Source organism: Bos grunniens, chromosome 14 (genome assembly GCF_055505025.1).
Source record: "Bos grunniens cultivar Pamir isolate PY7600 chromosome 14, Bosgru_T2T1.0, whole genome shotgun sequence".
NCBI classification, from domain to species: domain Eukaryota; kingdom Metazoa; phylum Chordata; class Mammalia; order Artiodactyla; family Bovidae; genus Bos; species Bos grunniens.
In genome coordinates, this window is record NC_141178.1 from 69,990,630 (window position 1) to 70,015,815 (window position 25,186).

The 25,186-nt window shown below is 42.5% G+C and overlaps 1 protein-coding gene across 39 annotated transcripts in view; it reads left to right on the top strand.

Annotated features, from left to right (window-relative positions):
- The window catches only part of LOC147359647 (uncharacterized), a 442,120-nt gene that overhangs the window by 321,804 nt on the left and 95,130 nt on the right, over nucleotides 1-25,186 (top strand). For 9 of the 39 annotated variants that reach the window (XR_015141100.1, XR_015141098.1, XR_015141099.1 and 6 more), the window contains one exon: nucleotides 226-710. The exons of 25 other annotated variants lie outside the window; for them this stretch is intronic. The gene's annotated coding sequence lies outside the window, so the exon portion shown is untranslated. Of the gene's footprint in view, nucleotides 1-225; nucleotides 711-25,186 lie in introns of those variants that run through there. 5 more of the 39 variants (XR_015141102.1, XR_015141103.1, XR_015141101.1 and 2 more) reach the window with 1 other exon arrangement.

Genomic DNA, 25,186 nt, shown 5'->3' on the forward strand with positions numbered 1-25,186 from the left:
CATGTATAAGTAAAGAAATGAACATTACAACACCAATGAGGAGTTTGTCCAGGTTGGATTGGTTTGTCAGTTTGATTATCATCATATTGGTGAGGTGTGAAGAAATAAGAATTTTTATCAAGAACAGATACAGATTTTTGGAGGGCAATTTGACAGTAACTATCAAATTTAATACAAATGCTTGGTCAAGGACTAATATTTTATTTTTATTTTTTGAACTGCAAGAATTCCCTCATCATTTATTCTTCAGAAATCGAGACACAGTGTGGAAGAGAGGATGCATGCCTTTGCTTTCTGGCCTCCCTGGGATCACAAGAGGAAAGAGAACACGGACCGCTATCAGTACAGAAAGTATTTTTATAGAAGGGAGGAGGAGCTTTCCACCCCGTTTGTAAGACCTGGTCTGAAGGAGAGGGGCCAGACCCCAGGGTCCTCTTGAAGGACTAATATTTTAAATAAGGTATTTTACCCACGCATATGCACAGATGAACGTGTACTTGGATTGTTTTGTAGTATGTAAAGTTAACACCAAAGACTAGCGGCGAATTCAGTCAGGAAGATACTGTGAAGTAAACTACTGTAAATCTATAAAATGGAATACTACACAGCTCTGACAAAGATGACAAAGAACAATATGTGTGTGTGTGTCTGAAATATGTATATTTTGAAATGTGTGTGTGAAATATATATGGTCTTGAGATTCAGTTAAATTAATTATGTCCTTTTATACCCATCTTTAACCTTTCTTTGTTGCAAGTGTGCTACATATGTAAAATTGCACAAAGCAGAATACACAGCTCAATGAATGAGAACAAAATGAATATCATATAACTGCTAATCTGATGAAGAAAGAGAACTCTGTCTATACCCTTTCTTTTTGTCTACAAGCTCATGGATAATTTCCGTCATTCAAAGCTTCTGTTTCCTTACCTATGATTGGGAACACTGAAAATCGTTAACACCACTGTTCTCTCCTATCTGACAATGTCTTTGTGAGAATCACATGACTTAATGTTAATGCTGTTCTTCTAAGTGACAGAGAGCTCTGCAAATGAGGATGAAGATGGCCATTCAGTCTGATAGATGTGTGAAGCCTGCAAGGACATCATGCTTGCAGTTGTCCTTAAGCCTTCCCTTCCTTGGGAAGACAGAATGTAAGGAAAAGAGTGGTATTCTGAACGAGACAATCTGTTGGTCATCATCCTTCCAGTAAATTTGACTTGAAGCCATATAGTCCAACCTGTGAATGAGAATGCACAAACTTCCTAATTGTTCTGAATCTCTGACTTTCGGCAGGACGCTGCTGAACTGGAGCCATGCAAGCTTTTGGGAGACTTTCCCAGAGCCGTGACCTTGTAGGAATGGTCTTCAGTGACTAGGGGAGAGGGTCCCTTACTAGTAATTGCTAGGGATGTGAAATAATACATGTGCCCTGCCAGGTTCCATTCTAGCTATGTGACCTCTGACGAGTCATTTAACCTCACTGAACCTGAATTACCTACCTTCTTGAGGATATACATAACCCCAACCTACCTAACCCTAACCTCACAAGGTGCTGTGAGTGTCCCCGTGAGATGGTTCATATAAACTTCTCACTGAGGTTCCTCACTTGACCAGTACTCAGAACTGTTTGCTGTGTAAACTGTCTTGGAATATCTAACTGGGTCATCACGGTGAGTGAGACTGCAGCATGTGGGCCTATATGTTTCTTACACATGAACACAGGCAACCAGGTATGGACGTGGAGAGTGGGGTGATGGTTTTCTGACTCAGAAAACCACGATTTAGCCCTCAGCTCTCCATTGCTCCTAAGTAGGTCTTTCATGTATGAAGTCACAGAGTCTTTGTACACTCAAGATAGTGACACATGGGGCTTGCAGTGCAAAGACCAGGATCTGTCAGGCTTATATAGAAGAAATAAGAGTATGAAGTGAATGCTAAGGCTTCATGTTTGTGTGGGTAGGATGTGGAGAGCAGAGGGGAGAGAGAGAAAGGCACAGAAGTAGAAATGTATAAAGCTTGACTTTTGGCACCAGAAAGATTGGAATGGAATGTTCTTTAAGAGGAACACTAGAGAGCTCAGCAAGATGTATATTTGGGGGACCTCTCTGGAAGTCTTTGATGCCAGTCTAGGCACTTAGCATTGATCTCCTAGATAGTAGAAAAGAGCCACTGAAGGTTCTTAAACAGGGATGTGACAGGTCTCAAGCCCAGGAGGTAAAACTGAATTAGCAAATTAGTTAGGAAACAAGATAGTTATTATCCACAACTAAGGCATTATTATGTTCCGCTCAAGAACAATCCACTGGCACAGAGCCTCATGTTCTCAACAGATGCCTGCTGAATTTTTATTTTGAATATAAAATTGCTGTAGCCCAGATGTCATTTGTCCTCCCCAGCTTTTTCATATAAAGTGATGTGACATTTTAAATCTGAAGCAAGTGACTTTAAATCTTTCTCTTGCACAGACCCAGTCCAAGGGGTGAGATGAGTTTAGACGTGATGGCAGCCCTCCATCCTCCTTACTCCCCCTCAAATGGGCCACGGGGCCTGGGTTAAGCCCCACTTCTTATTCCTCTGGTTCTTTCTCTGATACTGCCTATCACCATGTGCCAACCCCTCCAGGCTTTCCAGACTTCCACAGCGAGTGTGGTGCAAGGCTCTGATGTGAAGTAAATGAAACAAGACTAAAGGCCATGAAGTCAGCAGCATGCAGAGGCACCACTTGAAGCGGGTGTCTGCCTTTGAAAATATCCACGAGGTTTCCTCTGCCATGGGCACAGCCCTGTCATAGGAACTGATGTACAAGAGAGCAGAATGCATAAAATACACCCCAGTCTATCCATCTCAAGCCATTGACATTTGCCTCATGGTGTCCTAATTAACTCTGGATGCTTTTTATGTCCTTTATGCGTTTTTATATCATAGAAAGTGAACTGTGTTGGTTGCCCCACGTCATTTGTGAGAGAATTGTGGAAGCTAATTAAAAACAAAACCAAAAGCCACAGATGTAATTATTACATAATGAGGTAAGGATAACATTATCAGATGCTATTACATATACCAAGAGCGAATTTTAATTAGAACCCCAGGTAGTTACTGAGAAATCAGGTATAAAGAAATTCTACCAGGACCACCTATTTGCAAAATAATCATGCATCACAATTATTGCTTGGGTATAAATCAAATTCCATGGATGTACTTCTTAAAAGGAAGACAGTTCTCTGGTCTTGACCTGTGCAAAACAAATAAAACACATGCATTATCAAGACCAGTTTCCTCAATCTGATACTGCAGGCACAAAAGATTTAGGACCTTCTGAAACATGTAATCCTCTAGTATCAAAGATTAGATTCATTCTTTCTAGTTTCTATAAAGTATAAATATGAGCTGCGTCTGTAATGGCAATGAAATAAATATTTTAAGGCATATACTCCTGTTCTTACACATAATTTATAATCCTATTTTATGACTCTGTGTGTGTATGTGTATAAAATACACAATTATCCCAGCACAATATGTCACAATGACAGTAATATACTTGTACATATTGTGAAATAGTGCCAAGCAACTGGTAAACTTTTCAGTAAGTCATCCCTAAAGACCCTTTCTAGAACTTAAGCCATGTGTCGTCTCCATCTTGTGGCCAGGTGGCCAGGAGAAAACAAAAGAGGCTGTATGATAGAAGGCGGGGAGGCAGGTTAATCTCTCTGAACATCTATTGCCTGACGGAGGCTGACTGGAATGCCCGCCCTGGCCCAGCGGAAGGAGAACCACTGGTGGGTGATCACTGTCTTCTGTGATCACGAGGGTGTTGTGGCAGCTGGTGGTGATGTGCAGGGAATCAGTTTCCTATTTTGCGCCTAATGAAAACATTCGCTAGATTCAAATCCAGATTTTTGTGTTCTAACCTCAGCCACCTGTCTCCCCAACTAAATGGCTGCGTGACCTTGGGCAAGCCCTTTAACTTCTCTGAACCAGAGCTTCTCTATCTTTTGAATGAGAACCGTGGTGCTCACTCAGTCCTAGTGTAGCATGAGGTCACCATAGGATGAGCAGTTTAAAATTAGTGGATTCAACTTCGATGGGTTCCCAGGTGGTGCTAGTGGTGAAGAACCCGCCTGCCAGTGCAGGAGATGTAAGACACACAGGTTCCGTCCCTGGGTTGGGAAGATCCCCTGGAGGAGGGGAGCCCAGTGGGCTACAGTCTGTAGGGTCAGAAGAGTTGATTATGACAGTGACTTAACAGCAACAGTAAAGGAATTCAGTGACATTTGAAGTGTCATGTAGTGCTAAATGCCACAAAGGACAGATGCAGCAGGACTGGGGAGAGAGCTTGCTGGTCGGGAGGACGTTGTTTTGGATAAGGTGCTGGAAGGGTCTCAGGATGCACATTTGATCACAGAAACGGATGTAGTCAGGGAGTGGGTCACATGGCTCCCTGGGGGAAAGCTGTTCCAGGTGGAGGGACAGCAAATGCCAGAACTGTGTTGCATGGGTTCAAGGGCCAGGAACAAAGCCAGTATGGCTTTTCCATTTCTGCATGCTTGTCCATTGGAGTTCATTTTGAGGTGTAGCCCTCACAAATAACCATGGATTTCAGGGGCCAGGAAAAGTCAGATGGTGGTGCTCACTCACTCACACAGCACAGTGCACAGGGTCTGTCACCTCTGTTACCCTGCTCATTGATTTTCTGCCTTTACTTATAAATGTATATTTAGACCATGATGAAGTTACTCTTGGGGCTTCTCAGGTATCTTAGTTCAGTTCAGTTGCTCAGTCATGTCCAACTCTTTGCAACCCCATGGACTGCAGCACGCCAGGCTTCCCTGTCTATCACCAACTCCTGGAGCCTGCCCAAACTCATGTCCGTTGAGTTGGTGATACCATCCAACCATCTCATCCTTTGTCTTCCCTTTCTTCTCCTGCCTTCAATCTTTTCCAGCATCAGGGTCTTTTCCACTGAGTCAGTTCTTTGCATCAGGTGGCCAAAGTATTGGAGCTTCAGCTTCAGCATCAGTCCTTCCAATGAATATTCAGGACTGCTTTCCTTTAGAATTGACAGGTTTGATCTCCTTGCAGTCCAAGGGACTCCCAAGAGTCTTCAACACAACAGTTCAAAAGCATCAATTCCAGGTGCCTCAGTAAAGAATCCACTTACTGATGCAGAAGACACAAGACACACAGTTTCGATCCCTGAGTCAGGAAGATCCCCTGGAGTAGGGAATGGCAACCCACTGCAGTTTGCCTGGAAAATTCCATGGACAGAGGAGCCTGGTGAGCTACAGTCCTTGGGGTTGTGAAGAGTTGGACATGACTGAACACACACGCACATTACTCTTGCCCTGTAAGTAAATAGCTAAATCAAATCTTTTTCTTTTAGGAAATAAATATTGTACTGTTAGACAGCCTGATTTACGGGAGTAGTAAAGGTGTTTACTTTTAAAGGTGTTTAAAAGGTGCAGTATGTCAAGCAGTTGACTCTGCAGGGCAGCTTCTTCTGCAGGGGTGTGGAAAGAGGAGTGTCACATTCACCCCACCCCCAACCTCTTTGTCTTCCTCCTCCTGGGCAGTGCTTCTTCCTCAGCCTCTGGATTTATAAGACCATTGTGCTAACAGTGTTGTATGCAGTTTACAAGCCTTTGCTCAATTCTCTTGGTCCTTATGGAAGTGTAATATTAAATTAGTCACATAAGACTGAGACAATGAAATGCAGTCACATACATTAAGTGTTTAGCACAATGCCAGGTGTAGGGTAGATTCCCCCAAATGGTAGCTGTTATTATCACAACATTACTTTATTTAGTCCTCCTACATACCCAAGGAAAGGGGCATTATAATCCTCAAATTATAGGCACAGACAGGTTAAATAACTTCTCCAGGGTCACTCTACTAGTTTCAGTCCAAGATAGGGTTTAAATCTCAATCTGTCTAGTGCTAAAGACTGTGTTCTTTTTCTTCACATACTACCTCACTACTCTTCAATTTCCTTATATGTATAAAATGGATATAATATATATATGTGCATGTATATGTATATTATTATGCATATGTGTACCCATATGTTATAAAGGTATTTCAATACTAAGTTATGTGAGTATATATATATATTTATAAACTATATCAATATAAAATGGATACTTAACATGTGTTTATTTTATAAAGGTATATGTGTGCCTGTACATCTGTGTTCTTGAGATGGCATTGAGTAAAATTAAAACATTATTATTTGTTGAAATAATTGTTCATTTGAATCTGTCCTTAGGCTATTGGAGCCCTGACCAGGAAATGATATCTGGTAATGGAGGGTCTGGACTTCCCTGGTGTCTCAGATGGTAAAAAATCTGCCTGAAATGCAGGAGACCTGGGTTTGATTCCTGACTCAGGAAGATCCCCTGGAGAAGGAAATGGCAACCCACCCCAGTATTCTGAGGGCCTGGCAGGCTACAGTCCATGGGGTCACAAAGAGTCAGGCATGACTAAGCAACTGACGATGGAGGGCCTAACCAATAGCTGCTGGGTGTTGGGTAAGTAGCCCAGCTTCCTCAGGCCTTGGCTGGAATATTTCTGGGGCAGGCATTGTTCACAACTTCCCATGTATTTCTGGAGGAATGATACTCTGGTTGTTCTCTGTGGTTACTGAGTATGTACCAAACCCCTCTTTGCCTTCCTCCTCCCGTGTCACCTGGTTACCCTGCCAGCATCTCTGACCCCTCTAAAATAAACCACATGCTGTTGCTTCTCTGCTCGGGGCCTGCTTCTGTAGCTGTTCGGTCACTCAGTCATGTAACTATTTGGGCCCCTATGGACTGCAGTGTGCCAGGCTTCACAGTCCTTCCCCATTTCCCAGAGCTTGCTCCAACTCATGTCCATTGAATCAGAAATTCTCTCCAACCATCTCATCCTCTGTCATCCCCTTCTCCTGCCTTGAATCTTGCCCAGCATCAGGGTCTTTTCCAAAGAGTTGGCTCTTCATATCAGTGGTTAAATATTGGAGCTTCAGTTTCACATCAGTCTTTCTAATGAATATGCAGGATTGATTTCCTTTAGGATTGACTGGTTTGACCACCTTGCAGTCCAAGGGACTCGAGAGTCTTCTCCAACACACCACAGTTCAAAAGTATCAATTTTTCAGTGGTTCAGCCTTCTTTATGGTCCAACTCTCGCATCCATACATGACTACTGGAAAAACCATAGTTTTGACTAGACAGAGCTTTGTTAGCAAAGTAATGTCTCTGCTTTTGAATATGCTGTCCAAGTTTGTCATAGCTTTTTTCCATGGAGCAAATGTCTTTTAAGTTTGTGGCTGCAGTCACCATGTGAGGTGATTTTGGAGCCCAAGAAAATAGAATCTATCACTGTTTCCATTGTTTCACCATCTATTTGCCATGAAGTGATGGAACCAGATATTATGATCTTAGTTTTTTGAATTTTGAGTTTTAAGACAGCATTTTCATTTTCATCCTCCTCATTCACCTTCATCAAGAGGATCCTCTTCACTTTCTGCCATAAGGGTTGTATCATCTGCATATCTGAGGTTATTGATATTTCTCCCAGAAATCTTGACTCTAGCTGTGCTTCATCCAGCCCAGCATTTCACGTGATGTACTCTGCATATAAGGTAAATAAGGAGGGTGAAATCATGCAGCCTTGACATAGTCCTTTCCCAATTTGGAACCAGTCTGTTGTTCCATGTCCAGTTCTAATTGTTGCTTCTTGACCTGCATACAGATTTCTCAGGAGGCAGGTCAGGTGGTCTGGTAGTCCCATCTCTTTAAGAATTTTCCACAGTTTGTTGTGATCCACATAGTCAAAGGCTTTGGCATAGTCAATGAAGCAGAAGTAGATGTTTTTTTGGGATTCTCTTGCTTTTCCGATGATCCAACAGATGTTGGCAATTTGATCTTTGGCTCTCTTGCCTTTTCTAAATCCACTTTGAACATCTGGAAGTTCTTGTTGAAGCCTGGCTTGGAGAATTTTGAGCATTACTTTGCTAGCATGTGAAATGAAAACAATTGTACATAGTTAGAACATGCATTGCCCTTCTTTGGGAGTGGAATGAAAACTGACCTTTTCTAGTCCTGTGGCCACTGCTGAGTTTTCCAAATTTGCTGGCATATTGAGTGCAGTACTTTCACAGTATTGTCTTTTAGGATTTGAAATAGCTCATCTGGAATTCCAACACCTCCATGAGCTTTGTTCGTAGTGATGCTTCCTAAGGCCCACTTGACTTCGCATTCCAGGATGTCTGGCTCTTGGTGAGTGATCACACCATCGTGGCTATCTGGGCCATGAAGATCTTTTTTGTATAGTTCTGTGTGTTCTTGCCACCGCTTCTTAATATTCTCTGCTTCTGTTAGGTCCATACCAGTTCTGTCCTTTATTGTGCCCATCTTTGCATGAAATGTTCCCTTAGTATCCCTAATTTTCTTGAAGAGGTCTCTAGTCTTTCCCATTCTATTGTTTTCCTCTATTTCTTTGCACTGTTCACTGAGGAAGGCCTTCTTTTCTCTCCTTGCTATTCTTTGGAATTCTACGTTCAGATGTTTATATCTTTCCTTTTCTCCTTTGCCTTTAGCTTCTCTTCTTTTGCCAGCTATTTGTAAGGCCTCCTGAAACAGCCATTTTGCCTTTGTGGGTTTCTTTTTCTTGGGGATGGTTTTGAGTACTGCCTCCGGTATAGTGTCACTAACCTCTGTCTATTGTTCTTTAGGCACTCTGTCTATCAGATCTAATCACTTGAATCTATTTGTCACTTCTACTATATAGTCATAAGAGATTGATTTAGGTCATACCTGGGTGGTCTAGCGGTTTTCCCTACTTTCTTCAATTTAAATCTGAATTTGGCAACAAGGAGTTCATGATCTGAGCCACGTCATCTCCCAATCTTGTTTCTGCTGACTGTATAGAATTTCTCCATCTTCAACTGCAAAGACTGCAATCAATCTGATTTCGGTATTGACCATCTGGTGATGTCCATATGTAGAGTTGTCTCTTGTGTTGTTGGAAGAAGATTATTGCTATGACCAATGCATTCTCTTGGGAAAACTCTGTTAGCCTTTTCTCTGCTTCATTTTGTATTCTAAGGCTGAACTTGCCTGTTACTCCAGGTATCTTTTGATTTCCTACTTTGGAGACCTGGCTTAAAAAATGGGTCTGGAGGCACAGAATGTTAGAGGCTGTCCATCTCTTTAGAGAAATTATGTGAGCTACCCACATTGCCACTGTTGGCTCCTCCACCTTAGTCTCCGTTGCCTCAGTGTCTGGGATGGGACTGTAATACCCACTTTTCACAGGTGCTCAGGAGGTCTTGGAGAAAATCTCATAAAAATGCTTTGCACTTGCGCATCACTGGAAACAAGTGGAATTTTCTGCGACACCGCACCTCTTATTAGCTCTGTTATTGAATACCAACTCCTGCTGGTCTCTGTGTTATAAGCTGGTATTAAAAGCACTCAAAGAGAAGTTTGGCTGCAGAATACTTCAAATATATATCTCCCTGCTGTTGCTATACTGACTTACGAAACACATCAAACAGTCCTACCACTGCAGTGCCTGTTGAAAAAGAGGAACAGGTAAGCTCCCCTGGGCATCAGTGACAGGCCTAATAGCTCCTGTTTTTGCTGCCATCCAGCTGGTTTATGTGTTTGGCATTTAGCCTCAGCTCTTTATATGGTATTTATCACTGTGATTAAGTAAGGGGCAGAGACATTTGGAATGACTTTGCCCGAGAAGTCACCTGAGCCTTGTTGTTTTTATGTTGCAATAATGGAGCACAGGCATTGTGTGTTCCTGCTGCTCCTGGGCAGGCCAAGATATGCCATTCAAATGGCAGGAAGGAAGCAAGTCTATGATGCTAACAAGAATTTATCTCCAAGATTAGAGTCCTCACAGTGCCTTTTCCTCACCCTGCTGTCCACTGAACTCTTTATGATGGTGTCTATTAATTGTAATCCCTCGTGGAAGGCATTCTGTGCATTGCTGTTGTTCAGTCTCTTAGTTGTATCTGACTTTTTGTGACCCCATGGACTGTAGCCCACCAGGCTCCTCTGTCCATGGGTTTTCCCAGGCAAGAATACTGGAGTGGGTAGCCATTTCATCCAGGAGATCTTCCCCACCCAGGGATCAAACCGACATCTCCTGCATTGCAGCACTGAGTCACTGAAGAATCCCTCTATGCATTGAGTACTTACCATTTCTTAACCTTCTCAACATTTCTATGCAATGAGAAATAGAAAATTATTTCTATTTTGTTTAAATGAGCTAAAGGACTCTCAAATAGTCTAGGATTGTTTACTAAGGGATTTATTAGATCCTAGATATGTGGACATGTATGGATGTGAGAGTTGGACCGTGAAGAAGGCTAAGCACCGAAGAATTGATGCTTTTGAACTATGGTGTTGGATAAGACTCTTCAGAGTCCCTTAGACTGCAAGGAGATCCAATCAGTCCATTCTAAAGGAGATCAGCCCTGGGGTTTCTTTGGAAGGAATGATGCTAAAGCTGAAACTCCAGTACTTTGGCCACCTCATGTGAAGAGTTGACTCATTGGAAAAGACTCTATGCTGGGAGGGATTGGGGGCAGGAGGAGAAGGGGATGACAGAGGATAAGATGGCTGGATGGCATCACTGACTCGATGGACGTGAGTCTGGGTGAACTCCGGGAGTTGGTGATGGACAGGGAGGCTTGACGTGCTGCGCTTCATGGGGTCCCAAAGAGCCGGACACGACTGAGCGACTGAACTGAACTGATGTGGACAATGGGCTAGATTTTGTGGGAGAACTAGGAGTTGACAGGCTGAGGGGGATCGTATTGGACTCTTTGTGACCCCGTGGACTGTAGCCCACCAGGCTCCTCCGTCCATGGGATTCTGCAGGCAAGAATACTGGAGTGGGTTGCCATTTCCTCCTCCAGTGGACCTTCCAGACCCAGGGATCGAACTTAGGTCTCCTGCATTGCAGGCAGACACTTTAACCTCTGAGCCACCAGGGGGTTTTATGAGGGGGATGGAGAACCTTCAAATAAAGTCGCTGACCACACTCTGTAAACTTAAAGGTCAGGCAAATAAAAGGCATCTCAGGAAGAGAAACAGTGTTCTCTAAAATCTGTGAGACTCAGGTGTCCTGGTGTGTCATCCTGGCTTTAGTCATGGTTAGCAAGTCTCTCATCTTTTTTAATCCCACCTCCTTTTTATTTCTTTCCTTTCCTTTCCACCTCCTTCCTTTCCTTTCAAAGGAGAGAACATGCCTGTTCTCCCATCCTCTGGGCATGATGTGCTATGCTCACTGCTCACATTGTATAGGTTGAAAGTGTTATAAAAAGCAGAGAGCATTCATTAGTTGTGGCTAACATATCTGGCTGTGTATTGGCACCGTGAACCCAGTTGCATGATCTCATTATTCATGTATCTATAAAAGAAGGCTGGGATTTTCCCAATAGTCATGTGCAAATGTGAGAGCTGGACCATAAAGAAGGCTGAGCGCTGAAGAATTGATGCTTTCGAGCTGTTATACTGGAGAAGATTCTTGAGAATGCCTCAGACAGAAAGGAGATCAAAGCAGTCAATTCTAAAGGATTCAACCTTGAATATTCATTGGAAGGACTAATGTTGAAGCTGAAGCCCCAATACTTTGGCCACCTGATGTGAAGAGCTGAGTCATTGGAAAAGACCCTGATGCTGGAAAAGATTGAGGTCAGGAGAAGGGGGCAACAGAGGATGAAATGGTTGGATGGCATCACTGACTCAATGGACATGAGATTGAGCAATCTCTGGAAGATAGTGAGGGACAAAGAAGCCTGGCACGCTGCAATCGATGGGGCTGCAAAGAGTCGGACAGGACTGAACAACAACACCACCTCATCAGCTCTGGCTCTGTGTTGGCACCATAAACTCAGTTCTATTATCTCATTATTCATGTACCTATACAAAGACCTCTTTGATGGACAGCGTCCTGACATCTTTAATGCTGAGACAGCTGGGTGGAAACTATTTGCAGGACTGTTCTGTCAGTTCAGTTCACAAGTTTTCTGTCAGTAGCCTACTAGCTTTTCCAGGATTACACTAAGTGCGTTTATGGGTAGGGAGATGTGTGAGCATACAGGAAAAGTAGGGTAGCATTTAAAAGGAAAAGGCAGCTGCTTCCATGAGATGACCAGCTCCTTGTGTTCCGCCTCCTTTCCTCACTGTTTTCTCAGCCTCTCACATCCCTCCGTTCCTGCCCACACTGAAATGCTGCAGCTCGGGGGTACCACCATTTTGGAACATTTTCTGTTCGTATTCTAAACTTACAGCCATTACCTTGAAAGAGTGGATTTCCCTGGAGTACAAGAGAAGAGAACTTTATTTCCTTATGCTTTCATATCTGCTCTCTGGGGCTCATTTCTCCTAGCCCTGAATGAAATCCAAGGCCATCCCACGATTTTTCTGATCACTCTGAGGTGGGGCTACGTGTTAGTCCTTCAGTCATCTCCTACTCTTTGTGAGCCCATGGATGTAACCCACCAGGCTCCTCTGTTCATGGAATCCTCCAGGCAAGAATATGGGGGTGGGTAGCCATTCCCTTCTCCAGGGTGTCTTCCCAACCCAGGGATCAAACCCAGACCTCCTGCATTGGAGGCAGATTCTTTACCATCTGAGCCACCAAGGAAGTCCCATAGCATCCATTAAAACCAAGCATCAAAATTAATTGAACCTAGAACCAGACATTTAAAGTATTGTATCATAAAGGATTAAAGCAAGATTTTTTAAAGGACACATTTGTTTCCATTCATTAAAGGATAATTTTCAAAAAATATAAAATCATACAAAATGAACATGTGTCAAAGATTTTATCTACTTTATTAATTAAAACAAAAATCCATAAGATGATTAATACAATTCAAAGGAAAATCTGAAGAGCAGACATATTTACAGTCACTCAAGAATGCTAAAATGAATTTGCTAATACTTACAAAACTGGTTGATAGCCTGTAAGGCAGCAAACTGTAGAGTTTTGCTGGTGGCTTAGCAGTAAAGAATCTGCCTGCCAATGTAAGAGACTCAGGTTCAATCTCTGGGTTGGGAAGACCCTCTGCAGAAGAAAATGGCAATCCACTCAAGTATTCTTGCCCGGGAAATCCCAGGGACAGTGGAGCCTGGTGGGCTACAGTCCATGGGGTCGAAAAAGAGTCAGACATGACTTAGGAGTAAAAAACAACAACGAGGCAGCAAACCAGTTTTCTATGGGGCAGGAATCAGGTGCACCCCTGCTAGACACAACTCATTTGCATTTCTATGGGTAAAAATAATTTGAATTATCATCATATCCTTGCTATTAATCAGTTCAGTTCAGTTCAGTCGCTCAGTCGTGTCCGACTCTTTGCGACCCCATGAATCGCAGCACGCCAGGCCTCCCTGTCCATCACCAACTCCCAGAGTTCACCCAGACTCACATCCATCGAGTCAGTGATGCCATCCAGCCATCTCATCCTCTGTCGTCCCCTTCTCCTCCTGCCCCCAATCCCTCCCAGCATCAGGGTCTTTTCCAATGAGTCAACTCTTCACATGAGGTGGCCAAAGTATTGGAGTTTCAGCTTCATCATCAGTCCTTCCAATGAACAGTTCTTCTTTGGAAGAACACCCAGTCCTTCCAAAGAACATCAGTCCTTCCAATGAACACTTCAGCATTAGTCCTTCCAATGAACAGCTTCTAATGAACACCAGGACAGATCTCCTTTAGGATGGACTGGTTGAATCTCCCTGCACTCCAAGGGACTCTCAAAAGTCTTCTCCAACACCACAGTTCAAAAGCATCAATTCTTTGGCGCTCAGATTTCATCACAGTCCAACTCTCACATCCGTAGTACTGGAAAAACCATAGCCTTGACCAGATGGACCTTTGTTGGCAAAGTAATATCTCTGCTTTTCAATATCCTATCTAGGTTGGTCATAACTTTCCTTCCAAGGACTAAGCATCTTTTAATTTCATAGCTGCAATCACCACCTGCAATAATTTTGGAGCCCCCCAAAATAAAGTCTGACACTGTTTCCACTGTTTCTCCATCCATTTCCCATGAAGTGATGGGACCAGATGCCATGATCTTCGTTTCCTGAATGTTGAGCTTTAAGCCAACTGTTTCACTCTCCTCTCTCACTTTCATCAAGAGGCTTTTTAGTTCCTCTTCTTTCTGCCATAAGGGTGGTTTCATCTGCATATCTGAGGTTATTGATATTTCTCCCGGCAATCTTGATTCCAGCTTGGGCCTCCTCCAGCCCAGCGTTTCTCATGATGTACTCTGCATATAAGTTAAATAAGCAGGGTGACAATATACAGCCTTGACGTACTCCTTTTCCTATTTGGAACCAGTCTGTTGTTCCATGTCCAGTTCTAACTGTTGCTTCCTGACCTGCATATAGGTTTCTCAAGAGGCAGGTCAGGTGGTCTGGTATTCCCATCTCTTTCAGAATTTTCCACAGTTGATTGTGATCCACACAGTCAAAGGCTTTGGCATAGTCAATAAAGCAGAAATAAATGTTTTTCTGGGACTCTCTTGCTTTTTTGATGATCCAGCGGATGTTGGCAATTTGATCTGTGGTTCCTCTCTGCCTTTTCTAAAACCAGCTTGAACATCTGGAAGTTCACAGTTCACATATTGCTGAAGCCTGGCTTGGAGAATTTTGAGCATTACTTATACTAGCGTGTGAGATGAGTGCAATTGTGCAGTAGTTTGAGCATTCTTTGGCATTGCCTTTCTCTGGGAGTGGAATGAAAACTGACCTTTTCCAGTCCTGTGGCCACTGCTGAGTTTTCCAAACTTGCTGGCATATTGAGTGCAGCACTTTGACAGCATCATCTTTCAGGATTTGAAATAGCTCAACTGGAATTCTATCACCTCCACTAGCTTTGTTCGTAGTGAGGCTTTCTAAGGCCCACTTGACTTCACACTCCAGGATGTCTGGCTCTAGGTGAGTGATCACACCATTATCATTATCTGAGTCATGAAGATCTTTTTTGTATAGTTCTTCTGTGTATTCTTGCCACCTCTTCTTAATATCTTCTGCTTCTGTTAGGTCCATATCATTTCTGTCCTTTATCGAGCCCATCTTTACAATTAATAGAGTTGTAAAATAGCCTGCTCCAACCCTGGTGGCTCAGAAGGTAAAGAATCCACCTGTAATGCAGGAGACCTGGGTTCGATTCCTGTGTTGGGAAGATCCCCTGGAGGAGGGCATGACAACCCACTCCAGTAATCTTGCCTGGAGAATCCCCATGGACAGAGGAGTCTGACGGGCTATAGTCCTTGGGGTCACAAAGAGTCGGACACGACTGAGTAACTAAGCACATTCCAGCAAGACAATCAAAGATGCAAAGCTCTATAGAATCAGATAACCCTAAAGGGTTTCCTAGATTATGCTCAGCATTCCACTGAAAGGATACCTAGTAATCTTTTATGCATTTCAAAGACTTTCATAATTTTCCTAATTGCAGTACTCTCACAGGAATATTTGTAATATTATTTTTCATGGTATATATGACTGACAATTTTGGCGGTATTAATAAGCAAATTTAAAGTTATTTTAAAGCAGTTTTCATTTCATTTCCATTTCAAACCATTATATTTTGCATTTTTGTCTGTGCTTTTTAGTGTATATAAAACAATAGAACTTACAAATACCTTATACAAAAATAAACATAAATATATATTAAATATTTAGAATTAAAAAATATTTTACCAATGAAGTACCAGTGAAGATGTACAGTTGCAACTTTGAAGATCACTGTTCTGAGACTAAAAATTCTCAGTATCTTCAGAGACACAGTCTTTTAGCGAGAGTTCTCAGTCCTTTTTCCCCTTGTCAACTACACTGGCTATATCCCACACTGTTAGCTGACTTATTAGTCAGAATGGTTAGCTTGCTCAAGAACCACAGTCTCTAGCATTGAAAACTGGCTGCTTGAACATATTTCAGTAAGGGAGATCATTATATTGAGAGAGTCTTAGTAGATTTATTGGAGGAGAGAAGGCAAAGGAACAAATGTGTGAGGCTACTGGGGTCTGTTTTAATGACGAGTCATTAATGAGTCATTCAATGGTTTTCTTGGGTTGGGCAAAGAGGTGACAGAATAGTTCCGGATCCGTGGCCAGAGCTAGGTGGTGATTTCTAAGCAAGTATTGAAGAGACAGTTGTTTGATGTTATTTATTGCACCAAGAAGAGTGTTTTCGCTCGAATAAGGATAAACTGACAGTAGAGTAGGCAAATTAATGGTTTTAGGAAGTGCCTTATAACAGTTTCTTGAGGCTGTAGAACAAACTGCCACAGACTTAAAACAACAGAAGTTTATTCTTTCAGAGTTGTGGAGGCCAGAAGGGTAAAACCTATGCGTTGACGGGGCCACACGCCTTACAGAGGCCCTAAGGGACACTCCTCTCCTCTTTCAGTGTCTGGTGGCTGTTGGCTTTCTTCAGCCTGTGGTTGTACCTCCCTCTGTTCCATCATCATGTCAGCTTCTCCTCCATGCCTGAATGTGTCTCTTCGCTCTCTCTCTCTTTTCTCAAAACATATTTTATTTATTTATGGCTGTGCTGGGTCTCCCTTGCTGCATGGGCTTTTCTCTAGTTGCGGTGAGCAGGGGCTACCGTACTTGCGGTGCAATAACAGAGGCTCCTCACTGAAATGGCTTCTCTTGTTGTGGGCCAAAGGTTCTAGAGCACGTGGGCATCAATAGTTGCAGCTCCTGGGCTCGACAGCAGAGCCTCACAGTTGCGTAACTCCATAGTTGTGGAAAAAAGGCTCTAGGGTGGGCGGGAATCGGTAGTTACGGCTCCAGGCTCTAGAGCACAGGTTCCATAGTAGTGGTGCACGGGCTTAGGCGCTCCACCGCATGGCGATCTTCCCTGATCAAGGATGGAACCCATGTCTCCTGCATTGGCAGGCAGATGCTTTACCACTGAGTCAGCAGGGAAGCTCTGTCTTCTGTCTCTGAAAATCCTTAATTTAATTACATCTTTGACCATCTAACATATTATCCATTCCTTTGGTGTGAAGGTAATATTCCCAGGGTCCAGAGATACAACATGGATGTCTTTTGGGCGATATACTGGGTTGAAGAGTATCCCCTCCAAACATCATGGCCACTTGGAATTGCAGAATATAGCCGTATTTGAAGTAGGGTCTTGGCAGATGTAAGTAGTCATAATGATGTCATACTGGGCCAGGGTGGGCCCTAATCCAGGGACTGGTGTCCTTATAAGAAGAGGAAAAAGACACAGAGCACACATGGAGGGGAGAATAGGACAGCTTGTGCTGAGGAGGGCAGAGACTGAAGTGGTGTGTCCACAGGCCAAAGAGCACCAGAGATGCTAGAGCCACCAGAACGTAAGGTCAGTTCATAGACATCTCTTTAAAGTTGGAGGCAGCACACTAAGAGAGAGATGGCTTTTGAGGAGTCATGCCTGTAGCACAAAGTTCATGCCCCCATTTCCCCTTTTCCTTCTGTTGGAGCCAATCAGGCAGAAATTAAAGATCCTCTCTGATCGGGTGACATTTCCAGCCTCTTGGCCCTGCTACAATCTGTGTATTCTTTGTGGCTTTCGGGAAGTCCTATTTGTCAGCTTTGTCCCATCCTTTTCCCCACATCCCCATAAACCTAACACTACAGAGCAGAGGCTTGGGTTGCAGAAGGTGACAACACACTGGTAATTCTGCTCCTCCACCCAGATCCACCTTCCACCCTTGTCCCTGCTCTGTTTCCCCAGAGCCTGAGCACACGACTGAATGATCAGAATTAATGTTGGTTTTCCTTCTTTCTCCCATCTTTCTGGCTCTCATGGAAGGAGCCTTGGGTAGAAGAGGATTCCCAAACATTGAAAATAGGCCTATATCTTATCCTCTGGCTTAGACAATGGCATTGTTTTTGCATATGAATACATGTGTTTGGTTTCCTTTCAGCAGGAATTGTTTTGACATCTTCTCTTGCCCTACCTCAAGTCAATATTTTCAAACTATACCTAACCCTGATCCGTTTTCCTTCTGGTTGGCAACCTGTCCTTTTTCAACCTGGTGCAAAGTTTTAGAAAAGAATGCCATTCTCATACATTCCAAGGAGCCACATGGAAGTGGGTGTCTATTGCTCTGTTCACTGTGGAGGGTCAAGAATGTGTGTCTGACACACCAGCCTGCTGGACATAAGTTACATCCTAAACCCTCTGTCTCCATAAATAACCCCTGGCAGTTTCATTACAGCCTGGGGTACCCCAGCTAACACTGGCAGCTAACTTAACACCAATCAATCTTTCTAATGTCTTTCATGGTTTGGTTTCATTAAGAGCCGAGGCCATCATTCACCCATGCCTGCTTGGCCACCATGTTGATTTGTGTCTCCTTATTGTGTGAACGCATATGCATCCCCGAAGACCCGAGATTTCCTCAGAAAGACAGTGCTGCTGAGTGCTCCCTATTTATGGCTTAGCATAAGAATATATATTGCCTTTTATTACATGGCCATTAGAGAGTAAAATCTGGGGAGAGATTTCCATTGGAGTGTAGTGAGCATAATTATAAACTTGGAGATGATGTGAAATATGCCCTTGCTAGAATATTCACTGAGTTTTCAAAGAGGGTTTTCTTCTGGTGACACCAATTAATCATGGCCCATGTGAGCCCATGATATTCCCCCCTCCTCGTTATTCCTGTTTTCCAGGCTTTGTTTAGCCCTTATCTCTGTCCCTGTATCTAGCCAAGAATTGGCCAATTTGAATGAAAAAGAGACCATTGATAGGTCTCTGGTAAAACCTCAGCAAAAGGAGTGTTTCTCTGTCAGTTTTGTGTAGGATTCTGAGGTGAAAATCTAGGTCTTGGGGGAGAGAGGAAGTAAAGGGAATGAAAAAAAAAAAAAAGCCTCTGTAACAGAGGGTCCAGGAACCACTTTATCCGGCTCAGCAGGAATACCTGCAACATGGGCACAGCCTGCCCCCCAACCCCCCAGAGCACCCTCTTTTAGTGAAACTGGGGGTGAGGAAAATTGGTACTTAACTTAAAGCTTCAACCAAGCAGTTTTTGATTACATAGCTAGAATTTGCTCACCAGATCCTCATGGTTCATACTAACCTTGGCAGGGTCTCAATGGCCATTTTTCACACTTGACTTATTCTTGAATAATTTCTGAAACACATTAAGCCTAGAAAGCTTTCCCTCTAACCTCACTCACGCAGATTTTTCTTTGCCTCTCTACATTATCCCTAAGCCTCTTCGGGATTTTTATCATAAAGGCCACAGGAGAGCCCATTCATCTTTTCTGCCTACATTTGTGTGTCCACTGTGGACATCAATGGGTGGGCTGAAATGGGCTTACTAAGGCATGCAACTGAGGGGTGGATAGAACCTAATCTTCCCAGTCTTGTCCTTTCCACCCACCTGCTCCCTTAGCTTGTGTCAGCAATTAACTCCCCCTTCCCCACACCTCCATCCCTTCCATATCCCTAGTGGCTTCACACAGCCAGCTCTCCTCTGTAATCCCTTGCTTCTCTGTCCATCACACAAGCACAAACCTTGATTAGTCTCTACACTCTCTATGACAGAAACAAAACAAAACTAAACACAAACAATTACAGCAACAAACCCTTCTGGTCCCTTTGCTTTCTGAATCAATGATTTGTGACTGAGTGTGTGTGTGGGGGGGGGTGGGTGTATCTTAGGATGATGCTGAAAAAGTAAAATCAGAATCTGTAGTAAGGGAGTGTACCTTGAGGCCACATTCAGCATTGTGATTTTACATTTAAAAGATACAGCCTCCCTAGCAAAAACCTGGTTTTATTATCTATATTACACAATGTAAACAGAATTCGATAAGACCTGGAGAAGACTCCAGGAAAATGTCTTCTTTTTTCATTTTATGAAACAAGTTATACAATGTAAATATGACTTGGAAAAACTGGACAAGAAAGAAAAGTCGTTATCTGCCATTACCTGAGAGAAGGTTCACACTGCCTTGATGAAGGGATAAACACTTTGAGAGAGTGTATAAGGATTGTGTTTATCCATTTGTTTCACTCGTTGGGTCTGTTTGGTTAATGAGTTACCCCTCACCATATCCCCTCACCAGGATTGTTTGTAGTGAAATCCTGGTAACTTCTACTAACAAAGCAGTTTGATAGTAAGGGCTGAAAAACCAGAAATGGTGGCAACTTGAGCACTGAGCAAGTTTTCTGATTCATTTCTTCAGGGGTTAAGAAGTTTTCTATCCCATGCTCAAAAATGACCAAAACATCAATGCGTGTCTTCCTTTCCTTGGTTTAAGATATTTGCCCCTGCTTGAAATGGAAGTATCAGTAGGAGATATTGTTCTTTTAGCCAAATTTTAGCCACTATCAGCTCAGAGTGACTGGGTTCCGTCCTAAGAACAAAAGGATGTGAGCAAAGCATGGAGAGGGTGTTAGTACAGTGAGCAGTTAAAAGAGGGAAGGGAGGTGTCCAGATTGATTTTGTGTGTGTGTGTGCCAGTACTTCTCTGCTCCTTATATCCTTATTCTTTGCCATGTAACAAAGTTGTTCTTCCCTTGAAAGGATAGGGTTGTGGGTCTGCAAGGAGATCAAACCAGTCAATCCTAAAGGAAATCAACCCTGAATGTTCTTTGGAAGGACTGATGTTGAGGCTCAAACTTCAATACTTTGGCCACCTGATGCAAAGATACGACTCACTGGAAAAGACTCTGATGTTGGAAAAGATTGAAGGCAGGAGAAGAGGGCAGCAGAGGATAAGATGATCAGATAGCATCACCAACTCAATGGACATGAATCTGAGCAAACTCCGGGACATAGTGAAGGACAAGGACTTTGGTGTGCTGTAATCCATAGGGTTGCAGAGTCGGACATAACTGAGTGACTGAACAACGATGACAGAGGAAAAGTTTCATGACACTGGATTGGGCTACAATTACTTAGATATGACACTAAAAGCTCAGGCAACAAAGGAAAAAACAGATAAATTAACTTCATCAAGATTAAAAACTTTTGTTGTATCAAAGAACAATATGATAAGATCAGGCACATTCAGGGTGATAGGACCTTAGAGACAAAACATAGTTTGGACAGAGTGAAAGGCAACCCATAGAGTGGGAGAAACTATTTTCAAATTAGATACCTGATAAGAGATTAATTGGGAAAGGAAATGTCAACCCACTCCTGTATCTTGTCTGCAAATTCCATGGACAGAGCAGCCTGGCGGGCTACAGTCTATGGGGTTCACAAGAGTTGGACATGACTTGGCAACCAAACAACAACAGATGAGATTATTATACAGAATATTTAAACAGCCCCGCAACCCAAAACAACAACAAAGCAAACAACCCCTATTAAAAAATGAACACAGGACTTTAACTGACATTTTTTCCAAAGAAGATGTACAAATAGCCAGAAAGATGCTCAGAATCACTAATCATTAAGGAAATGAAAGTTAAATCCACAATGAGCTACCACTTAATACCCATTGGGATCATGATTATTAAAAAAAAATAAAATAACAAGTGTTAGTGAGGATATGGAGAAATTGGAACTTTTATGATGTGCTGGTAGGAAGGTACTGTTATAGCCACTTTGAAGAACTGAAAAATGGCAGTTCCTCGAAAAAATTAAATTGAATTACCATATGATTCAGCAGTTCTTTTAACTATGTACACCAAAATTGAAAACACGGATTCAGATACTTATACACTCATATCTGTAGCATTCAGTTCACAATTGACAGAAGGCAGAAGTAACCAGTGTTAGTTGACGGATACATGAATAAACAAAATGTGGTATACACAAAGAATGGAATATTATTCAACTTTATAAATGAAAGAAAATCTGATACATGCCAAACATGGATGAACCTTGAAAACCTGCTGAGATAAGCCAGTCACAGTAGTGTGCACTTAAAAAGGTAAAAGTTTATGTTATATATAAGAAGAAAAGTGGAATTGCTCAGTCATGTCCGACTCTTTGTGACCCCATGGACTGCAGCCTGCCAGACTCCTCTGACCATGAAATACTCTAGGCAAGAATACTGGAGTGGAGAACCATTTCCTTCTCCAGGGGATCTTCCCAACCCAGGGATCAAACCTGGGTCTCATACATGGCAGGCAGATTCTTTACCATCTGAGCCACAAGAAAAATATACATAACATATATATATATATACACACACACATATGTTATATACATATATGTATATAGTGTGCATATTATATATGTATATAATGTATATTTGCCACAACAAGAGGTGGGACTAGCCATAGAAGAGGAGGAAGTGATATTCATTGGAAGGACTGATGCTGAAACTGAAGCTCCAATACTTTGACCACCTGATGTGAAGAGCTGACTAATTGGAAAAGACCCTGATGCTGGGAAAGATTGAAGGTAGGAGGAGAAGGGGACAACAGAAGATGAGATGGTTGGATGGCATCACTGACTCAATGGGCATGAGTTTGAGTATGCTCTGGGAGATAGTGGCAGGCAGGGAGGCCTGGCGTGCTGCTGTTCATGAGTCGCAAAGAGTTGGACACAACTGAGCAACTGAATAACAATAAGCCATAGAGAGGAGGAAGTGATAGTGTGCAGGACTGACCCTAGACTTTGTGAGGCCTCCTGTGCTTCTGCTTGCTGTTTTGAGCCATAGCCAAAACATAGCCATTGGGATGTCCTTTCAGGCTAAACCCTAGAATGACTAAGCACGCATGGAGCGAATTGAATCCATGCCTCAGCTAGGAATCAGGATATCTGTATCCACAGTTTAAGGTGGAACCATCTAGATGAATGCTGCCTAGGTTGGCCAACTCTTGATGACCTGCAATTGGTTAAATGAGTTTAATAATTATTATTGAAGCCTCTAATTTTGGAATAGTTGTTACACAGCCATGTTGCGAAGCAAGAATTAAGGTGGAGAAGAGAAAGTCTAGTAGAGTACTCCATGAAAGAGCAATATTTTTAGCTTCATAATTGTCCCAGTGGCCAGCCATTTTTCCTCTAGTGAAGGTATGTTTAATCAGGGTTATCTCTGAGGATCACCAAAATTTCCCTTGCTGCTTCATCCATAGACTAAAAATAGACTCAAGTGCGTTAGTTCTGTTCGATGCCTATGTATCAACCACTAGCTTTGTCAAAACACAATTTATGTTGTCTTATGTGGCTCTTCATTGCTCTTAGGATAAATTCCTAGTTTCCTGATACAGCTTTTACATCTTACTTGCCTGGTAACTTCCTCTCCAGTGTCACCTCTTACTCAGTCCCTCTCATTTTTATCCCTCCTGTCATCTCTTAGTCTCTCTGTTTCTCTCTCCTTCCCTGATTTTTTTCTCTCATTCTTTCTTTGGGCTTTCAGATTTGGTACCCCTCTAACTGGAACATCCATCCACTCTGATATTTTTTCAAACTAGTTCCTGATCATCCTTCCATTAGGTCTTAATTTCAGTGTTACTTTCTTCAAAGGGTCTCCCATGAACCCTCAGAGCAGAGAAGATGGCACATACTCTGTGCACTGCCGTTGACCCCTGTAGCATCCTAACTTTACAAAACACATGCTTGTGCTCAATGTGTCTGTCTTGATCACCCCATCTTCTCAGTTTAGCTGGTACCAAAACATAGGGGAAATGCAATATACTTTAGTTTAAAACACTATAATCCGATGAATTAATGAACCGAAGTTATGGCTCTGAGATCGCTGTGTTCTCTTGTCAAGATTCACTAATGGATTCTATTGGTCAAAATTCTTCACTCCAGCTTATAGAAATTTAAATTGAATAAAAACTTAAAGATCATATAATTCAATCCCAAATAAGCAAGCTGAAATTTCTTCGAAGATAATTTCCTGGGAGGTATTTCTGTGGTATTTCTAAACTGGCTGCTTCAAAGAGAATTATAAAATAATAAGTATTTTGCCCCTAACCTCTGGATTTACTAAATAGAGCATTTATTCTTGAACCTGCCTTTTAACTGAGTAATACAAGTCAGGGGCCCATCCATAGAAAAGGAAATTTATGGGCTTATGAATCTTCATTTGCAGTTCTTGAGAGTATAATGATGACTTCTGATTTAGACATTCCCCAGAGATGCAGCTGAGCTGGTGCTAAAAAACCTCAGCTATTTACTAGGATATCAATCCCTCTCATCAGGACATTAATTCCTAGGAATGTTTTAGTCTCTCAATTGGTAATTTCCATCACTCATTCCATGACTAGCAATTAATATTCATTAAGGGTCCATGCTGCTGCTGCTGCTGCTCCTGCTAAGTAGCTTCAGTCGTGTCCGACTCTGTACGACCCAATGGACGGCAGCCCATCAGGCTCCCCCGTCCTTGGGATTCTCCAGGCAAGAACAATGGAGTGGGTTGCCATTATCTTCTCCAATGCGTGAAAGTGAAAAGTGAAAGTGAAGTCACTCAGTCGTGTCCGACTCTTCGAGACCCCATGGACTGCAGCTGACCAGGCTCCTCTGTCCATGGGATTTTCCAGGCAAGGGCCCATAAGACACCTAATTCTCCCGTGTACTGGGCATGTATCTACCGGGGGTAAGAGATTTTGATCAAAGCACCAAATCTTCCTAGGTCATCTTATTAAATAGTCTTTTTTTTTTTTCAATTTAAGCAAGTTGTTTTACACTGTGACTTGATACACACACACACAGTTCCACTTCAAGGGTCTAATTGATTCATCATTGTGTTACATTATTATTCACTAAGTAATATATTATTTAATTATATATACGTACAAATGAGATTATTAAATATTACTCACTAAATAATATAATAACTTATGAGAAAGTAATTTATAAATTCTGAAGAATAACATACATATTTCATAAAAGTTCTTCTAAGAGCATAAACTTGTTAATCAAATTCAGAAATATGAGGAAAAGTGGGCCTTCACTTTTCTGATATGACTGTGTCACTCTCTGCTTGAGAATTCTTCAAGGGTAACCTTGGCATTGTAGGTGATACCCAAATCATCTTTCCGGGCCTGCTCCTGCCCCACCCCTCACCTTGTACCTTTGAGTTCCTGCTCATCCTCTCTCCTCAACCTAGGCAGCTTTTCCACCTAATGAACCCTTGTACTTTCCTCAAGGCCTAACCTGAAGTCACACTGTTCACAGGCCTTCCCTACCCTGTACTCCTGGTAGAAGGTATTCCTCTCTGTACACGTTCATAGCATAACACATGCAGTCTTGGGACAGC